Source organism: Nanorana parkeri, unplaced genomic scaffold (genome assembly GCF_000935625.1).
Source record: "Nanorana parkeri isolate BGI_ZX_2015 unplaced genomic scaffold, ASM93562v1 scaffold2256, whole genome shotgun sequence".
Classification (NCBI taxonomy): Eukaryota; Metazoa; Chordata; class Amphibia; order Anura; family Dicroglossidae; genus Nanorana; species Nanorana parkeri.
The window spans coordinates 103,493-122,618 of NW_017308524.1; the positions used below are offsets into that span (position 1 = coordinate 103,493).

The 19,126-nt window shown below is 39.8% G+C and overlaps 1 protein-coding gene across 1 annotated transcript in view; it reads left to right on the plus strand.

Moving 5' to 3' along the window:
- Positions 1-19,126, plus strand: part of LOC108801222 (leucine-rich repeat-containing protein 2-like) — a 92,665-nt gene that overhangs the window by 22,873 nt on the left and 50,666 nt on the right. The window lies entirely within an intron of this gene.

Below are 19,126 nucleotides of genomic sequence, written 5' to 3' on the forward strand. Positions count from 1 at the left end.
GGTATAGGTGGGGATCAAGGGTAAAGTCCGCTTTATGTCAGCCAAAAACAAATTAAAATTGCTTTCATTAGCAAAAGGATGAAACAAAAATCTATTAGCTTAAAAAATAAGGTAAAACAACAAACAGATCCAAATAGAAAATTGCACAGCCCTGTGCTCTCAAGCAGTTTCCCACCTTGCATTGGCTGTCAGCACAATCCTCCTGCTCCCTAGCAGCTACAGAAAGAGTTTCTCCTCTCTGTCTCCACCAGCAGTCCTCTCTAAACTCACCTGTGCTTAATAGTAGACAGGTAATTGTACAGGTCTGAAGAGGAAGTAATGGCTTTTACAAATGAAGTCCCCATTTGTTTTGCCCCAGGCTCACTCTACATCTCCCCTCTCCCCGTTTCAAGCCAGGGGTCTAAATACTCCTCCAAAAAGACAATACACCCCAGCAAGGGTGTCCACATTCTGGTGTACTCTTCCAGGTCTATGCACCTCTGTAAATTGAAATCCTGGAGAATGAGAAACCACCCGGTGATCCATGTCTACTTATTCTGTGCCTTCCAGGGACATGATCTGACACCAGTTTGAAGAGCCAGACCAACAACAATTACCAAAGTGTCTTCAATGCTCACTTTATTGAGAGGCACTCTGTTTCTACAGTTGAAAATATTTTGTTTTTGCGCGGAATGAGTTTCCAGCTCAAGTACATAACTGGGTGCTATTTTCACCCAACAAGTTGGGACAAGACTGCACCCAAGCCCAGTTTTAAAGCATCTTTTCATTTGAGGAACTCTTTCAGAAAGTCCTGGGCTACTACTTTTTCCTTTGGCAATGGCCAAGCTGGCAAAGTTGGGGAAAAATCTCCAAAAATATTCCACAATCCCAAAGAAGGAGCATACAGTGTCATCTAAGTAAGCCCCTGGAAATTTCTTATGGAGTCTCAGGATTTTGTCTGTGGCTACCTGAATGGTGCATCCCAATAGGGATTTCAGCATACTAAAACAACCCCTCCAACGTAGGGTGTCTTGAATTGTCTGGTCTACTGTGAATGCTTCTCTCTTTCCACGGTTTGATCAGGTTAACATGCTAAATTTGGTAGGGCTTTCTCTTCATGGGCTTGTAGAACTGATAGTTAAAGGAGAACTATGAGGTGAGTGCTTTTCACTCACCTCATAGTTCTAGCCGACCTGTGACAATGAGACTGTCACAAGTCGGCTCAGTAGATCGGGAGGTGAGTGAACACATACCGGGTTCGCTCACCGCTCGATCCTGTCACGGCTCTCTGCCGTGACAGGGGGAGGGGCTGGATTCCCCTCTCCCCGCTCCGATCTGCCAGCGCTGGCTGGCAGAACGGACGGGGGAGGGGGTGGGTACAGCTGGCTCCACCTCTAGATAGGCAGAGCCAGCTGTCACTCACGCAGCTGGGCGGATCCCGCCGTCTAAGTCGGGATCCGCTCCGTCTGCGGCGTCTCAGTATACCGCGAGCTGTAGCTCGCAGTATACTGAGCTTAGGGTAACGGGAGGACGCTAGTTTGTGTCCTCCCGTTACCCTAAGGAGAACTATGGGGAAAAACACTGACCCCATAGTTCTCCTTTAACCCTTTCTGTTTGACTATTCCAAAGGGTCCCCGCCACTTTGCAGGGAATTTGTTCTCCACAGTTGGGGCAAATACTAGAACTCGATCACTGGGTTGAAACTCTCTGACCTCTTTTGTAACTACTTGTGTAGAGCAGATATATTAAAAAAAGTCCCACACTGAAGAGCTCTGTGGACTGGCCCTGGGGATAGCAGTGACCTGTGCCTATGGGGCAGTGCAGTCAGATGGATTCAGACGGCTACTCTCTCCAGTCCTCTGCAAGCTGGACAAAATCCTTCTTCACTGCTGCTCTTCCTCTCCCTCAGAACTTTTCCCCTCTGCAGTCAGTGGCTCTTACAGAAGGTCTACCACCTCATCATCCACCCACTTATCATCGCTAAAGCCCATTTTACAGTAAGCTCCAACTGCTGAAACATCACTAATTCTTGTTGCTCCCTGCTGATTTCCTCTGACTGATGTGTCAGTCAGTCATGGTGCTTTCTTCCTCAATATCTAAAAGCAGGAATGCTTGTTCAGATCATCCTTCTGCAGCAAGTCAGCGATCATGTTATCAAACAATTTTGCCATCTCCTCATAGCCAGTTTGCGGGGCTATGGTGGGGTGAGCAGAAGAGAGAGGGCGCTTTAGTAACCCTTGCAAACAATTTGCACCTGGAAGGGGGAAAAGAGAATGGCTTTTTCAGCCACTTGACTACAATCTGCATGTGATGGTGCTTTATAGTACAGCCATTCTGGGATAGAAAAGACAGATATGCCCTGCCTCTAGATGATTTTGTCACACCACCTGTTCACCCTGTTCTATCTTCCTGTGCAGATCCTCTGCCTCTCAGTTTAGGCCTATTTTACTTTTTTTTTAAATAACAGAGGTTGCTTAAATTTATTAGCAGCTATGGTAGCTAAAATATGTTATGCGTTTGTGCACACTACTTTATCAAACATGTATGTGGCAATGGACTGCATACAAACGGCAGCTTTGCCTGTGTCAGCAACAAATGTATGCTCTGAATCCAGAAAAGGAAAAGGCCCTAGCAATAGAAAATGGAATGAAACATACCTCCTTAAAAAAAAACAGAACAAAAATACCCCCCTCATAAATAAAGAATACATGTTAAATATCAGAAAAAGAGGTCCTAAAATGGACTGTTGAATCTCTGGACTGCGAACACAGGAAGGGGGTACCCAAGAATATGTAGCCCCTTCGCACACTGCAATTCACAGTAAATGTGCACAATATAGCACTGCATAGCAACTCACTCTCCCTACAGAGCCTGTCAACTCTCCCCAAACTGCTCCAACACATACTGACAAATGGCTGCTGGGAACCCACTACAGATGTTCCTCACTTACCGACTTACCTGTTTTGCGACCACTCGCACTTACGACGGACCGCCGATCGACCTCCGACCTCGCGCGTCAGCGTCAGTGCGACGGGTCGCCGGCGGAAGTGACATCCCCCGATCTTCACTGCAGGTCTCGGTAAGTATTTCCATTGCCGGATATACAGTACACTGTTCGGTACTGTACATCGGCAACGCTATACAGTACTGTCCTAATGCAGTACAGTACTGTATAGTGTTCCTCACTTAACGACCAATCCGTTGAACGACCTGGTCGTAGGAACGGAACTCGGTCGTTAAGTGAGGAATACCTGTATTTTATAGTAAAAAGGCTGGCACATACCAAAGACCTATTATTGTCCATTATTATACAGTATATGCAAATTCCAACATAATATTCCCATACCGTGAACCTAAAACCCCCTGGATTTGAAGTGACCCCATCGTGCCGCAAACCAAAACCTATTTTGCAGCTGTTCCCCAACAGCTAAAGGCACCATCATATTGCCATATATACATTTTAACTGAATTCCTAAAACTAAATATTGTTTCAGATTTCCAGTTTTACATTCCGACTTTCATTTATGGTTCTACTCCTCCCACAGTCTGGTTCACAAATGGTTGATATTTAGTGCTTACTTTGGTAGCCTCAGACTGCACAGAGAAATTGTTTCCTGGTTTTATCTTAGTGCTTCTGAATTCTTCTGGAATTTTAGATAGTTTTGTTCAGCCAAAGCTTAAAGGAAATTACAGATTTCACACATGAAATTACCAGCAACCAGAAACTTTGGGATTTCCGATTTATTTGGCATGCAGACATGCCAAGAAGCATTTAACAAAAGTGGAAATCACCAGTCTTCAAGCACAGCTTAAAGGAGAACTATGGGGTCAGTGTTTTTCCCCATAGTTCTCCTTAGGGCAACGGGAGGACACAAACTAGCGTCCTCCCGTTACCCTAAGCTCAGTATACTCAGTATACTGAGACGCCGCACCTGGAGCGGATCCCGACGTAGATGACGGGATCCGCCCAGCTGCGTGAGTGACTGCTGGCTCTGCCTATCTAGAGGCAGAGCCAGCTGTACCCGCCCCCTCCCCCGTCCGTTCCGCCAGTCAGCGCTGGCAGATCGGAGCGGGGAGAGGGGAATCCAGCCAGTCCCCCTGTCACGGCAGAGAGCCATGACAGGATCGAGAGGTGAGGGAACCCCTTATGTGTTCCCTCACCTCCCGATCTACTGAGCCGACCTGTGACAGTCTCATTGTCACAGGTCGGCTTAGAACTATGAGGTGAGTGGAAATCACTCATCTCATAGTTCTCCTTTAAGTTTTTAGTTCACTGATTTGAGGAAGCAATATATCTTGCAATGTATACTGCAAATTCTTAAATTGGTCAAAAAATTAATTTATATAACGATATCTAGAACAGTTGAAAGAGGCACTTACAGGATTTGTCATGGGTAGTTTTGAAGCACCCCAATGATAAGTCAGCTCTGTAAATGTAGCTACCATTAACAATTGTGACATGAATTGGGCAGTGAATTAACAAGTAAGAATAGGAACGTTCAATAAGTCCCTTTGAATGTGTGCTTCATATCCCAAGTGATGGTTATAACATTAACGTACTAACTGTGCTTTTAGACCTAGGTTTACAGGGGTTCAATGCATGACTTAAATTGAGAAGTCAGAAAAATGCATTATGTTTTGGATTACTTTCATATTGATGTGACATTGGCAGAATGTACACATTACTTCAAAGTCCTCTGTGAGGATTCTAAACAAAGAGTTTTAGCTGCTGTGGGATTCATTTTATACAACTCACTCAAAGACACAACATTCAAAGCTCAGAGACCCTGAAAGAAGGGATGCCACATCTACCAACTAACTCCAGGTCAAGAGTGTCAAAGTGATCAAGGAGAGCGTGCCCTCAGATCTGGCTTCATTAGTCATTTGGTACAACAGGATAGCAACTGGGAAAATAATTCAGGCTGCATCATTATCACACTACCGAGTTTGCTAGCGGGCAAATAGCCCAGTATGTTTTGTGATACATGGTGTTACAAAACTCATGCAGGATACAGAATTAAAGGAGAACTTTAGGTCGGCTCAGTAGAGCGGGAGGTGAGCGAACACATACCGGGTTCGCTCGCCTCTCGATCCTGTCACGGCTCTCTGCCGTGACAGGGGGAGGGGCTGGATTCCCCTCTCCCCGCTCTGATCTGCCAGCGCTGACTGGCGGAACGGAAGGGGGAGGGGGCGGGTACAGCTGGCTCTGCCTCTAGATAGGCAAAGCCAGCTGTCACTCACGCAGCTGGGCGGATCCCGTCATCTAAGTCGTGAACCGCTCCGGCTGTGGCGTCTCAGTATACCACGAGCTGTAGCTCGCAGTATACTGAGCTTAGGGTAACGGGAGGACGCTAGTTTGTGTCCTCCCGTTACCCTAAGGAGAACTATGGGGAAAAACACTAACCCCCATAGTTCTCCTTTAAGGAACTAAAGCAAGTGAAAAGGAAACAGTATTGTTCTTAGCATACATACAAAGGCATTTTATGTGTTCTAAATTGTTATACTTAAAGAGACATTGTCACTATATCTATGAGGGGCAAAGTGAGTGTATCACAGCAGCAGCCTCTGACCCGCTTTACTCACCTTACCTGCATTCCCTCACAATGCCTTACTCTTCTGAAGCCAAAGAGAATACCTGACACTTTTTAGTATGAAGGAACATGTGACCAGCTCCCCTGTGACAGTGCCTGTGCATTGCAGAAAACTGTTAGACCAGAGCACTGTCACATGACCAGGTTAGTGATGTCATCACTCCCAAAGGGCCCCAACAAAGCTGATATCAATGCAGAGCTGTGGAGGAGCAAGGAACTATGAGTTTATCAACATTAGTTCATTTTTAATGACATTCAGACACAATTCTGTTACATCCAAATTTTTGTTATCAAAAATTTGGATACGTTCAAATTCGCACATATCCGAATTTCCAAAATTGTCGATTTTCGTCCGAATGTACATGTCTAGTGTATATAAATCATTGCTCGTGAATTTCTGAGCTCTTCTGTTTCAGGTATTTGCCTTACTGTTCCTGACCTTGGCTTATTTTCTTGATAAGATTTGGCTCCTGATTTAGTTCTATGTCTGAAGGTGTATGATAACATTATCGTCTCTGACTTTGTTAACCGAAACCTTGCTCAGCAGATGGTTTTCATGGTCTTCAGCCTATGCTCACATTCCAACACCTTGTTTTTGTTAATGGAGTGGATCCTAGAAATAACTAAGCAACCAAATCCAGCCTGAATGGACTGTGATTTCTTTAGAATACAAGTCTACCCTGGTGAACCTAGCATGGCCTACTAGTTGTTCTTTTATGCTATATCTGCCTACAGTTATACTGTCCTCACAGAGATCAGATGCTTATTTATAACAGCATAAAACTGGACTGTTAACCTTTGGCATTCATAGAAAATTAAACAATTTCTGCTAAGCTGTGCTGCTTACAGTACAATTTCTAAGGCTCGGCATACCACCGAGGTTTCTTTTGACAGTATGGAAAATGACATGAAATCTTCAGTGATCACTGATGAAGGACGAGCAATAAGTGAGGTGGTGGGATGGAAGAATACTTGATGAGCAATAAGGGTAATGAAACATGTAATGATGATGCCACTACCTTGAGTCCAAATTGCAGTTTTTATAGATGGCACTAGTTAGTGCTGGTTTTTCCATGTAAATGATTCAGAGTAAAAAGTTCACGGCTTGTTTTAGGAACATGTATCTCTGGTGGTAAATTGTAAATGTTAATAAAGATCTTTTCTCTCCATTGGGTGGCATTGAAGATCTACCACCCAAACTGAAAAGAAATTTTAATTACCATCTGCTATTGAATGATAAAGTATTCTAGTCTGAGTGTTGTAAAATAAATTTCTACACAGATATGCAGTGTTCTCACATATACCTTGAGTATAGCCATCTGGTCAAGATCATTAACAGACACTTGATCTGCTCCCTTAAACAATTTGTATGGCTCTCTTTGCTTGGGATTCAAACTAACAAACAAATACAATTTCCATGTGAAGTGTATTGGAAGGTTTGATGTGCTGATAGGGGGAAATTCATAAAAACTGGAGCAGACAGATTCAGGAGCAGTTGCCCATGGCAAGCAATCCGCTTTTTGTCAGGACCAGCTGTGGATGCACGCTGTTCAAGCAAATAGTGATTAGTTGTTTCACTTTTAGCAGCCGCTGTTCCTATAAGGCAAGCACGCCTACCGATACTTGGATGCCCCAGGACTTAAACTATTTGCTCTGATCAGGTGATGCCACAGGCTGGCCCCCAGGAACAAGAAATACTGATATCAAGGTACAAGACAAACAGAAAACAAGACACAAGAAAAGAACAGGAAACAAATACAAGACAGGAACTAATACAAAATAAATACAGATTACAAGACTGGTATAGGATAAAGAGCCAAGGCAAGACTAGGTTACAAGATCAAGGCAGGACTGGGATTCAGGATCAGGATACAGGCTTGTGTAAACAGAGCAAGACTGGAACTATAACAAGCTCAGAGCCCTGGGCTTGTGATGCTTAAATAGAGCACACCTAACCAAAGCCCAGCCTGTGAGGGGAGTGTAGCCAGGCTGATTAGCCTGATGAGCCCACAGCTGACTAGACTTTGATAGGTGCCATTACACGAGGCAACTACTAGATGGAGCTGAGTGGTTGTGACAGGGATAGGAGCATTTGACATGCTCCTAACACTTCTTTCTATCATTTTCAAAGCTTAAAGGAGAACTATGAGGTGAGTGCTTTTAACTCACCTCATAGTTCTAGCCGACCTATGACAATGAGACTGTCACAGGTCGGCTCAGTAGATCGGGAGGTGAGCGAACACATACCGGGTTCGCTCGCCTCTCGATCCTGTCACAGCTCTCTGCCGTGACAGGGGGAGGGGCTGGATTCCCCTCTCCCGGCTCCGATCTGCCATCGCTGACTGGCGGAACGGACGGGGGAGGGGGCGGGTACAGCTGGCTCTACCTCTAGATAGGCAGAGCCAGCTGTCACTCACGCAGCTGGGCGGATCCCGTCATCTAAGTCGGGATCCGCTCTGGCTGCGGCATCTCAGTATACCGTGAGCTGTAGCTCGCGGTATACTGAGCTTAGGGTAACGGGAGGACGCTAGTTTGTGTCCTCCCGTTACCCTAAGGAGAGCTATGGGGAAAAACACTGACCCCATAGTTCTCCTTTAACTGAACAAAAAGAGGATTGGCTGCCATGCAAAACTGCTCCAGATTCTGTCTGCTCCAGTTTTTATGAATTCACACTTTGTATTCGCCTGGGCTAAAGTTTACTTTCAGTTTTGGGTACCATCCAAAAATCCCATTGCACTAAACTGCACTATATACAACTATATTTTGTATCAAAGTAAAGTTTGGCTTTAAAGATTCATGTTCAAATAAAAAAAATCTTATTGCAAACAAAATATTAATTACACTTATACAATGTACAATGTATAATATTGTCTCATATATATAACATACACATTTGTGTCCTAAATCAAACCTGTGACGAGGGAGCATGGAGCCGGCCTCCCGGACCTATCAGGAAGCCGGGCAGCGAGTCATTACCCGCCCCTTGGCTACCTGATTGGCCAGAAAGACGGCTCCATGCTTCCTCGTCACCTGGTGACGAGGTTGCATGGAGCCGGCTGCACGGCTACTCAGGAGGCTGGGTGACGAGTCATTACATGTCGCCCGGCTTCCTTAATGGGACTTCAGGTATAGGTATTCGGTATCAGCGAGTACCAAAAAAAATATCCGTACTTGTACTCGATACAGAAAAACTGGTATCAGTGCTTCCCTGTTAAATATTGTAAAATTCTAACACAGATCAACCCCAGGGCCCCCAAAAAAGACCATTTTATCACACACAATATTCTGAGCAGCAACACTCAATAAGAATGTAGTTCCTCAGATAGGGTAGCCCAGTCTTTGTCACGGAGAAGCACTTCAAATTAAGGTACAAACATGTCCTCCTATTAAAAAAATGAAAAGAAAAACTGGAAAAGGAGAGGAAATTAAAACAAGAAAAACCTGGGTACTTTTTATTTGCTGCAGAATAATATGTAGGAAATAAAAAAGAAAGTTAGGAGAGATTCTCATTAAAACCAGCCCTCAGGCACTTCATACTTTTATATTTTTTAAGCTGCCATCAACTGCCAAATATAGAAGATGGATTGTAACATAGCATGCACCGTGCGGGAAATGAAGCAAACATGAAATGATCCATATCAGAAAAGAAGGGAGAAAAATGGAGCTTAATGTCCACAGATTTAAAGAAACCATAGCATATGGAGCTATCAATAAATTGTTTCCTATCAAATTCTGTCATTTAGTTTCTGAAAAATATCACTTTTCCTTTCCGTAGCTATAGCAAGCAAAAGGAAAATTAATGGCAGCTTTTTTATGATGAGCCTCGATTGGGCATCTATACTATCTAAAAGATCCCGAAGACTAAAGAGTGAGTTATTTCAAGGTGAATGGAGTGATAATCAAATCCACCTTGGAGATGAAAGGAATGTAAATGAGACTTCAAAGAAAACCTTTAGAAGGAAAGCTTTTACTATGGAGCTCTGGCAGAAGTATTACCAGCTGATACAGGGAGAAGGTGTAGTTTTTTGGAAGCCTAGGATTTTTTATTGAACCGCATTAGGCTATTCATAGATTCTGAGCAGGAGTCCTAAACACCAGGCAGATCAATGTTAAGGCAAGAAACAAACTCATGCATTAATACATCTCAGGTAGGTCAGGGAAGTTTACCGTACAAATAACACTTTGATCCCTTAAAAATGATTTGAATAAAATCAATTAAATGGCATGCAGTGTGCTTGGAAAACAAAGTAGAATTTGTGGGACAGTATAAATGCTGTATATAACCATTAATATAAGTGCTGCACTTTAATACATTTTTTATAAATGTTATTTCTCGAACATAATAGTAATGGAGCAAAAACTATCTTACCATTTTTTGTTACTGTTGTTGCTATTATATTTTATTAAAATATCTTTATTTTATAACCATAACTATGGTCAAACTACTTATCAATCTTTTGTTAAATACTCTGCATTGAACAGAATACCTAGCATTATCAGCTGTAAAGGAAGCTGGTTTGTCCATGTGGTTTTAAAACCAGTGACAGCATTTAAATTATATGGCATGACCAAAATATACCCATGACCAAAATAAGTAAGCAAATATATTTAAAAAAAAAAACTTTGCATATAAAGCTATTTATTTTTGTAATATATGCAGTTACTAAGTGTTAGCTTGACTTTCACCAACTGCAAGCTTTATAAAAATATTCCACAGGAATATTTGACCTTGCTGAAATGTACACATCTTTTAGCTTTTAGAGATTTATCAATATAAGGTTCATAAGCAGTAATATACACATACATAAACAAAAACACATTAGTACATTGAGGTCTGGAAACTCTGCTATCCATTGAATATGAAGGCACCATATGTTCCTATATATGTTCCTATAGCCACATTAAGGTACATTGGTGTCAAACATAGACAAACACAGGATAAAGACTGCAAACTTTTTCTATTCTAAAGTGCATCAGTGGAAGCAGGAGACATTCGCCTCTGGAGGGAATGGAGGGTCTTATAGTCTTGCCTACAACATAAGACAGTACTAAGTCCCTGCATCAAGCAAAGGGATGTAAATGTGTTTAGAATGAACCCTTTATAATGCATTGCTGTACTCTCTTGCAATCCATAGAAAATATAGTTAAATAGGTTGCAAAAGACACAAGTCCATCAAGTTCAACCTATAGAGCAGGGGTGTCAAACTCAATTTAATCGTGGGCTGCATCAACATTATGGTTGCCCTCAAAGGGCCTGTAAGACTACATACATGTATCTAATCTTTATTATAATTGCCTCTGCATTTGATTATCACTGGTTTTAGTAATAACTTAATACCTAGATCTGAAAGTAGAAGTCTAGGTAACGGCCTGGTGGGCCGGATTCAGCCCCTGGGCCTTGAGTTTGACACATGTGCTATAGAGAGAGAAAAAAAATACAACTTTCAATCCTCATAAGTGTGTTTGAGGCCTGTACACAAGCTTTGGAAACTACATGCTTATTGATCTGTTACATGTCTCAGCTTAGAAGTGCGTTAATCCTTAAAGGAATGCTTACGGGGAGCAAGAACTTCCTGATTTATTGTTGTGACATTCAAAGATCAGATCATTGTTATCAGAACCCCTCTCCCCCCAAAAAAACGTTAAGCTCCACCACCAGTGTAAGCTGCTTACATCAAAAAGGAACATGCTGTATAATGAATTTGTGGTTTAAGAAAGCAGACTTTTTTTGTTATCCAGGAGAAGTGGATATTGGTGTTTCTCTGCTGTCTTTTATATCTACTCTGATGTGTAAGTGCTTGTTTGTAAGTACAATTAATAGTGCATATAAGTCAATTCTGTTTCTGATATATACCACACAGTGTAAAACAATTCTTAAAGTGACTCTATCAATTAAAATAAATAATGATGCTAGTAGGTATAATGCCCAAACACCTAGAGGTGTCTATAGATACCTTCAGCAGCTTTTCCTCTCCCCTTTACCCTCAAATTCCAGGCCATTATAATCAAGTAAAGCTCTTGCTTTTCCTAAAGCAGTGAAACACTATAGTGCTATGGAATGTTTTACTGCAAGTTCATACAGTAATTAGTATTTGTTTTTAGTAATGTAAAGCAAGAAAGATATGGAGGCTGACTTAATAAAAGGCAAATAGGTTGTTTACTTTGAAAGGGAATTTTCGCTTTGCATGTTGATTTCCCTTAGCTTAGCAAATGTGGTGAAAATTCACTTCACAAAGCATACCCAATCACAAGCAAAGGAAAAAACAAACAAACATATTTTTGCTTGCACATGGTTGAATGATGAGAGAGCTTCTCCTCATTCACTAAACTCAGGAAAATTTGCTTGCAAAGTGCAAATTCCTTGAAACGATAAACCAACCTATATGCATTTAGTAAAACAACTCCAATGTGTTTGCAAAAAGGTTATGAATAGGGTAAACAAACTGTTCAGAAAAATAGAACAATGCAGTCAAGAATACCCTGTTTTAAGATTTAACAAAATATTATTACTCTATTCACGTAATAAAAGATTAGTTTACAGAATATTTGGCAGCAGAGAGCTGTAATGGCTTACATATGGCTCATGTGATGCTTCTAATGCATCCATTTGCAGAGCATACACAGCAAGGTCCTCTCTTTTTCATTTCCCCCATACGTTTTCCTCATTTCCTCCTACCAAACACATTTAAATTCCAACTTCCTGTGCAATTATATTCAGCTCAAACTTGTGAAGGAAAAAAACAAAACGTTTTAAATAGCAAAAGGTGTTCTCTTCTTCCATGCTCAAAGAATCTTCCCATCCATCATAGCTTCATGCCACCTCCCCGACCGATGCTTTCAACTCTCCAAAACTGCAAAACCTCATAACATTCCATGTGTACCTCACATCCAGAACAACACACTTCTCACATCTCCCCGCCTTTCTTGATTGAGACCATCCTCCAATGCTTTAAAATCCACTGCCCCCTCCAATTTTCCTATACTGATACATTGATAACTTCCACCTTACACTATTGCAGCTGCACTAATATATTTAGGAAAGCATCTGTCAAGCAATGTAATATGACTGCAAAGTTTACCATGTGTACATATTACCATGGGTGTTAATATCATAGTGAATAATAGCACTCAGTGTTCAAGTCAAAATAAGTGCATCTTGTCAAGTGCTAAATTCTAAGGTTAAGGCCTTTAGGATGTATAATACACTGATGGTGCAGTTTCCTGGTATGATTAGTGTTATGTAGTGTATTAGGACTTTCAGAAACAATAAACAACTCCTGTCAGCCAAGCTTTCTGTCTGCATTCATCAGACACTGAACCTGTCAGAAGAGAGAAACAGGAGCTGAAATATGTACACTAGCTGTGTTTCCCTCTCTCAGCCCAATTATAGTTAACATGGGCAAAAGGAAAAATAGCTCCCTGTCATCACATAACCAGGGGAGTCACAGTGTTCCCATCAAAGCACTTTTACTGCCAAGTACCCCAGCGAGAATAAGTTGACCCTGACCAATACTTCCAATATCATGAATAAATACTCAGTTAAAACACAAAATGTAAAAAGGGACTAAAGCTAAGAACAAAAAAAATTAATATATTGCAACTTACCAGCCCTCAAATGTGGTGGCTGCATTGATAATAATTTTTTCGGCTAATAAAATTTTCAGCCACATCTTGCCAGAATTGCAGTTTCCTTGTCACGCCCTGTGTGTGGAGCTTCTTTAAACTATTAATCGTGCTACTCTCATGTAATGAAGAAGAACAAGGGCAATCACTCCTCCATAGATACAGTGGATGAGTGAGGGTAGGTATCCTAGAACAGGAAGTGCTTTGTTCACAGGGATACCCCGATGAAAATCAGGAATGAAATCCTGAAAAAAGAAAATAAATGCAGTTATATCCTCTAAGGACTGGTAAGTTGCAATATAACATATATTTATGTTTATAGGTTTAGATTTGCTTTAATGTACTTTAACAAGCTTCTTTTTTTCATTTTAATGATTTGAGTTCCAGCTGTCATTTTAAAATGGTGCTGATGTATCGGCTATTTGTCCCAGTGCCATTTTAAAACTGCATTAGGCATCAGTGGCACGTTCAGGTCTATGCTGGTGCAGGCTGGAACTGCTGGCTGTCACTGAGCCCAGCACTAGACCCAGGATCTGAATTGATCAGCACCTAAACTTCTGATTAATGAAAAAACAATACTCTGACACAATGCATCAGAAGTGTAGTGATGTTATAGCACTTCCTTTGAGTAAGAAGGCTCAGGCAGAGTTGCTGCAGCTCTGTACAGTGTCTACTTGCATCAGTAGATCACTGCAATAGTGATCTATTGCTGGCTGATTGTAGCCAGAAGTAGATCACTATTATAAGTATTACAAGGTCTCCACTGACCAGATCCAGAACACCCATGAAAAAAAAAAAGTCTAAAAAAATGTAAAATATTAATTATTTTTCTTAAAAATAAAATAAAACAACAACAAAAAAAATTCCCTTTCCAGATTAATCCCCAGATCGTGATGATGATGTTGGATAATCTGGAAGACATATGCATTAATTGCGCACGTGTCAAACAATCACATTAATGATCGCAATGTCATTTGAATTTTCAATGATTGCAAACCTGTGAAAAGGTTGTCCCCTGTGTGACCTTACAAATCCAATTTGATCTTATCTTAATGTTATGCTATCAATTCACGCAAACCAATATTTTTTACCCTGCGCCACAATATAGTGTTGAAAGGATGCTAAAGCTCTTCTAAAAGAAAAAGCATACATTCAATTTGATTGTAAAACATCATGATGACATCACTATGATACATAAAAGTCACACTAATATGATATAACTTTAATTGGCAGACTTTGTTGATTATATTTTGAGGTGAAAATACAGTGGTGTGCAGATTACTTAAACATTGGGTAGGGAAAAATGATGAGAAAAATAACAAGAAAAGTAGAAACATTTTGTTTTCAAATATTTTCCTAATTTTTTCCACACAAAAAAACAAGGAAAAACCATATATGTATACAAATCTGCTAAGTTCCATCTGTGCTGCCCAACTGGACCCAAAAAACAATTTATAATAGGTTAGAGTACATTAGACTACAAGCACTAAAAGGTATAATGTGCAGAAAAAAAGACAAAAATAAAAATAAATGCTGGGAATTAAGGGGATTTAGGGAGAAAAAGGTCTGGGGACTCAAGAGGTATGAAATTCAGTGATGTTTTTCAAACACATGGGGCTATTTATAAAAAACAAATGGAGAAAAAGAAAATGGTAGCAAAAGTGGATTTGTACCCATAGTGAACAATGAGATTCCTTGATTCATTTTCCTGTACAATAAATTATAACATTTAATTGGTCACTTTAGTTTTTATTTTGTAATTTAATTTCTATTAATAGTTCTCAGGATGTTACTTTGCCTAAAATTTAGTGAGCTTTCATATAATGCTTTTAACAGGAACAATGCTAACTGCTAAGATTTCTGGTAGGGTCAACAAGTACGTTTTGCACTTATCAAACAGATAAAACAAAATGCATTTCATGGTATGCACAGTATGCATAGACCAAAAGGGACCATACGAGATAAGTTAGCTATTAAGGTTTACATTCCCTTTAAATAAAGTGGATAGAACATTCAGGTGCTTATTTACTCTGTGTTTGTTACGATTTGCTTTCCTATGTGTTTTTTCAGACACACCATATTCTAATAATACATAATTCCTCCCGACATTTTGAGATGGGAAAGAGGAAGTATGTAGGGATAGAACATGTCCCTGTCATGCCTCCAGTACCATGAGAATTAAAGTGCAAAAAATGAAGAGACAAACGTTCTGCGCTATTGAAAAAAGGATGTAAAAGAAGAAAAACCGGACTAACTGCAAACTGTTGAGACTCAGGCTTAAAAGCCTCAAAGGTTAATTGATCAGTAGTGTAATTCACAGAAACCAGTGTATGTGCCAAAACAATAAATCAATGAATAATGAATACATAAAGATATATGGGATCTGTTGGTGTCTTCTCTGTACGACGTGTCAATAAGTGATATACATATGTGTAAATAATGTGTAACGATGAGAGAAGTGAATTACTCTCCAAAGAGAGTAATATACTCTAGACAAAACTGAGCAGTTAACGTAGTTCGGGGTAGTCCCACTGCAGAGGGAGTTTTTAAAGTGTATTTCCACTTTTGCAGTCCAATTTGAGAAACCCTATCTATGTTTGTGATGTGTTCCTATTCACACAACAATAATTTAAAACTATTTCTTACCATTTAGATATTTGTTTAGAGGAGGCCTTCGTGCAGACTGCAAGCTATTCTGAACAATGTGAAAGGGAGTCTGTCTCGATAGAAAGAATGGGGACACACTAAGTTTCCTTTCATTAATACACAATGCTTCTAGATCTATAACCCTTTGTTAGGACAGACAATGTTCAAATCTTGTATACAACTGATAATGAAATCTCCAGCAAAGTACAAACAGGGTTAATTAGTACTTTAATTCTGCATCCCCTCCTTTACATTACATAGGGAGGAACTAGGTAGGATTTTAAGCAAGTTAGAAGCACTTAAAAATATGACCAGCAATGTTAAATATTTTTTAAAGTTATGTAATGTGAACATGTAAGAAATATAAAGAAGGTGTTATCCCAATTTAACTGCAAAAGAAGAAATACACTTTACTTAAATGAGCTGTAACAATCCTCATTTACCATAAAGACCACTGTTTTCAGTAATTATAGCCATTAAAGCTGTAAATAACAATCATATAGTTGAAGATAAGAATTGTTCTAGCAAATAATGTGTATTATGGCTTAGTTAACGGAGACTAATGCCTGAATTTGTGCCTGCACTGGACTTGTTGATTCAAAACCATTTCAAACTTGCATGTAATGCATTTACAAGAGTTGCTTTTAGCTGTGTTGTAACGCACATAGCGGTGATACGCAAATCCTTATTTATTCATCATTAAAAGTCTCAGATTTCATGTTCGGTTCTGCAACAAGTAAAAACTGCTATTGAGTCTCCCTCCAGGCAGGGATTTTCATGTTTTACGAGAGCCATTATGCCTGAATAAATGCACTTAGTTTCCTAATGGACAAGAGCCCTGCTGTTGTGTACGTAGGGATTTCTGGGCAGCAGGCTGCTCTTTCATTTAATTACACCAATATATATGTGAATGTTCATTTCTATTTAAGATGGAGCAGCCTTCTAAGCAATATGTTTTTATAATTTGTTATTCTTGATCACTTTCATTCAGCAATTTATATTATAGCCACAATGTAATAGTGAAATGCAGCCTGCATTGATCGGAATACATTTAGCAGCAATACTGTCACACGGATGTACAGTACAAGCACACTGCAGCTTTAAAATGTTTCATTTCATTTTTTTCTGGTAAAAGCCATAAGAGAACCATAAGAGAAAATAAGTTTTCAGGCAGTTGTAAAAGAACACTTTGACTTAGATTCACAGACCTGTGCTGAATTCAAAAAGTAGGCGAATTTGTTACTTATAACGCATAAAAATATAATAAAATATAAAATGAGTCTGCAAAGCCGCAGCGGATTTACCCAAGTTAAATGGGGATACGTTTTAACATAAAGAAATCAGAGTGACTATTTCATGAACATATATACCTCTAGAGCAAAAAACAAATTTTGTTTTCATCTATGAGGTTGCAAATATACTTTGAAAAAAAAAAAAGTAATGTACTAGGCATATGTTATCCAGGGACATGGTAATCAGCAAATAGAGTAACATGCTGATTCAGAAGCAGTGGGGATGGAATACCCCCTGTGGCATAGTTCTACTTGCTATAGAAAAAGTTTGTATCATTTCACATAATTGGAGTTATCAGCATGTTACATGATGCAATGCAGCTTTGGCAGCAGCAAAACATGACTTGATTTAAACACTTTTCTTTTTTAATATGGCCATTAAGATCAGCAAATATTAACTGTGCTGTTTTCTTTTTAATCATTCCAAAAACAAAATCAGTTCTTTTTCTTTAACAAAAAATAAAACCCTGGTATAAAACCCTTTAAAATACGGCTTGAATAAAAATACAAATGGCTATACATTCAAATGGCAAAATTCAGTTCATATACACAATATGGATTTCAGCTGAAATGTTCCAATTACAGATTGCATTACAGATCTTTCCTCGTCCTTTGCTTTCATTCAGAGCTCTGCCTATGTATGATGGTCAAAAGCCTTTACAATGATGTGCAGATTTCCTTCATTTCAAAAGGAGAGATGTTTGCTCTTTTTAGTGTCTTGGGTACACATTTGTTTGTAGAAGCTCAGTGAACAGATTATCGGTTTTCTGTAGCTTACTAGAAGCACGTTTGATTACCTCTGTGACTGATGCCAAATGATTTTATTGTCACTCCCAAGCACACCTCTATACTGCTTGATTGTTTCTGGATAACAGATCAATCACATCTCTAGCAGAAAACCATGTTTTTCTGGCATTTGCCATTTGTGGTTATTGCTCTAAATGTGTGTTCAATGTAATTGATGGTAATTGTTTCAGTTAATATGTACTAGTTGAAGATTTTGTCTCAGTTTTACATGTCTGTCATGTTAAAAAGCAAAATGAAAGTGAAAGTAAACCGTTCTTCAGTCCTCAGTGGATCAATCTTCATTCCTTGGCGCTGTACCCTTCTGGGTTCTCGGAAGTCCTCTTCAGCCATTGGGTGGCATGCACACAGGAGTTATATCCTCCAGAGCATATGACCCATTCATGGCATCTTGGAGATGCCATGAATGCATTCACTGTATGGCCCATGCACCATGTAGTGTACACAAAAAAAATTAAAAATTGCTGGGGGAGAGAGGAAGAATTTGTTTGGCAGAAGAGACTTTGCATGTCTTTTCTGCCCAAAATCCTTACCTCCCAGAGATTTTTTATTTCATTGACTTTACTTCTACTTTACTATTACTAAAAGGAACCTGATGTAATAATTTAAATTCTCTAGTCCACCACATTGCCAGTATTTGAGAAATTACAAACTGCATACAGTTGGGCTAAATTGTGTGAATAGTCACTTGAGTTATTCAATCATGTTCAGAAAAAATATGTAAACAGGAATTCAATTGTCACTTGACTGGATAATTTAAGTAAATAATCACTCAATTTAGCGCGTGAAGATTCTCAACTCCTTTAGTAAATCCGATTCAATATCTCAAATGCAGTAAAAAATGTTTTTAGTTAACTAGCCTGGCCATGAGCAGGGGACCTTGAAGAACCCAGTACTTCTACAGGTCTTACTTAGACTAGAGTGCAAGTGCCAGGTCTGGCCATGAAGAATAATATCCAGCCAGGCACATGATCTATGCTTGGTGCAGGCTGAAGCATTATTCTTTATGGTTGGACTTGGTGCATGCACACTGGATAGAGTATGGGATGCTGGAGGACTGGGTACACAAGAATGGAGGAGGCCATTGGAAAAAAGGAATCCTTTTTAAAATGACTGATATAAGCATAAGTAATTTAGTAACTGACATAAGCTAACATGCTGCTGCATTGATTTCAGTGCTTCCCGAGCTAC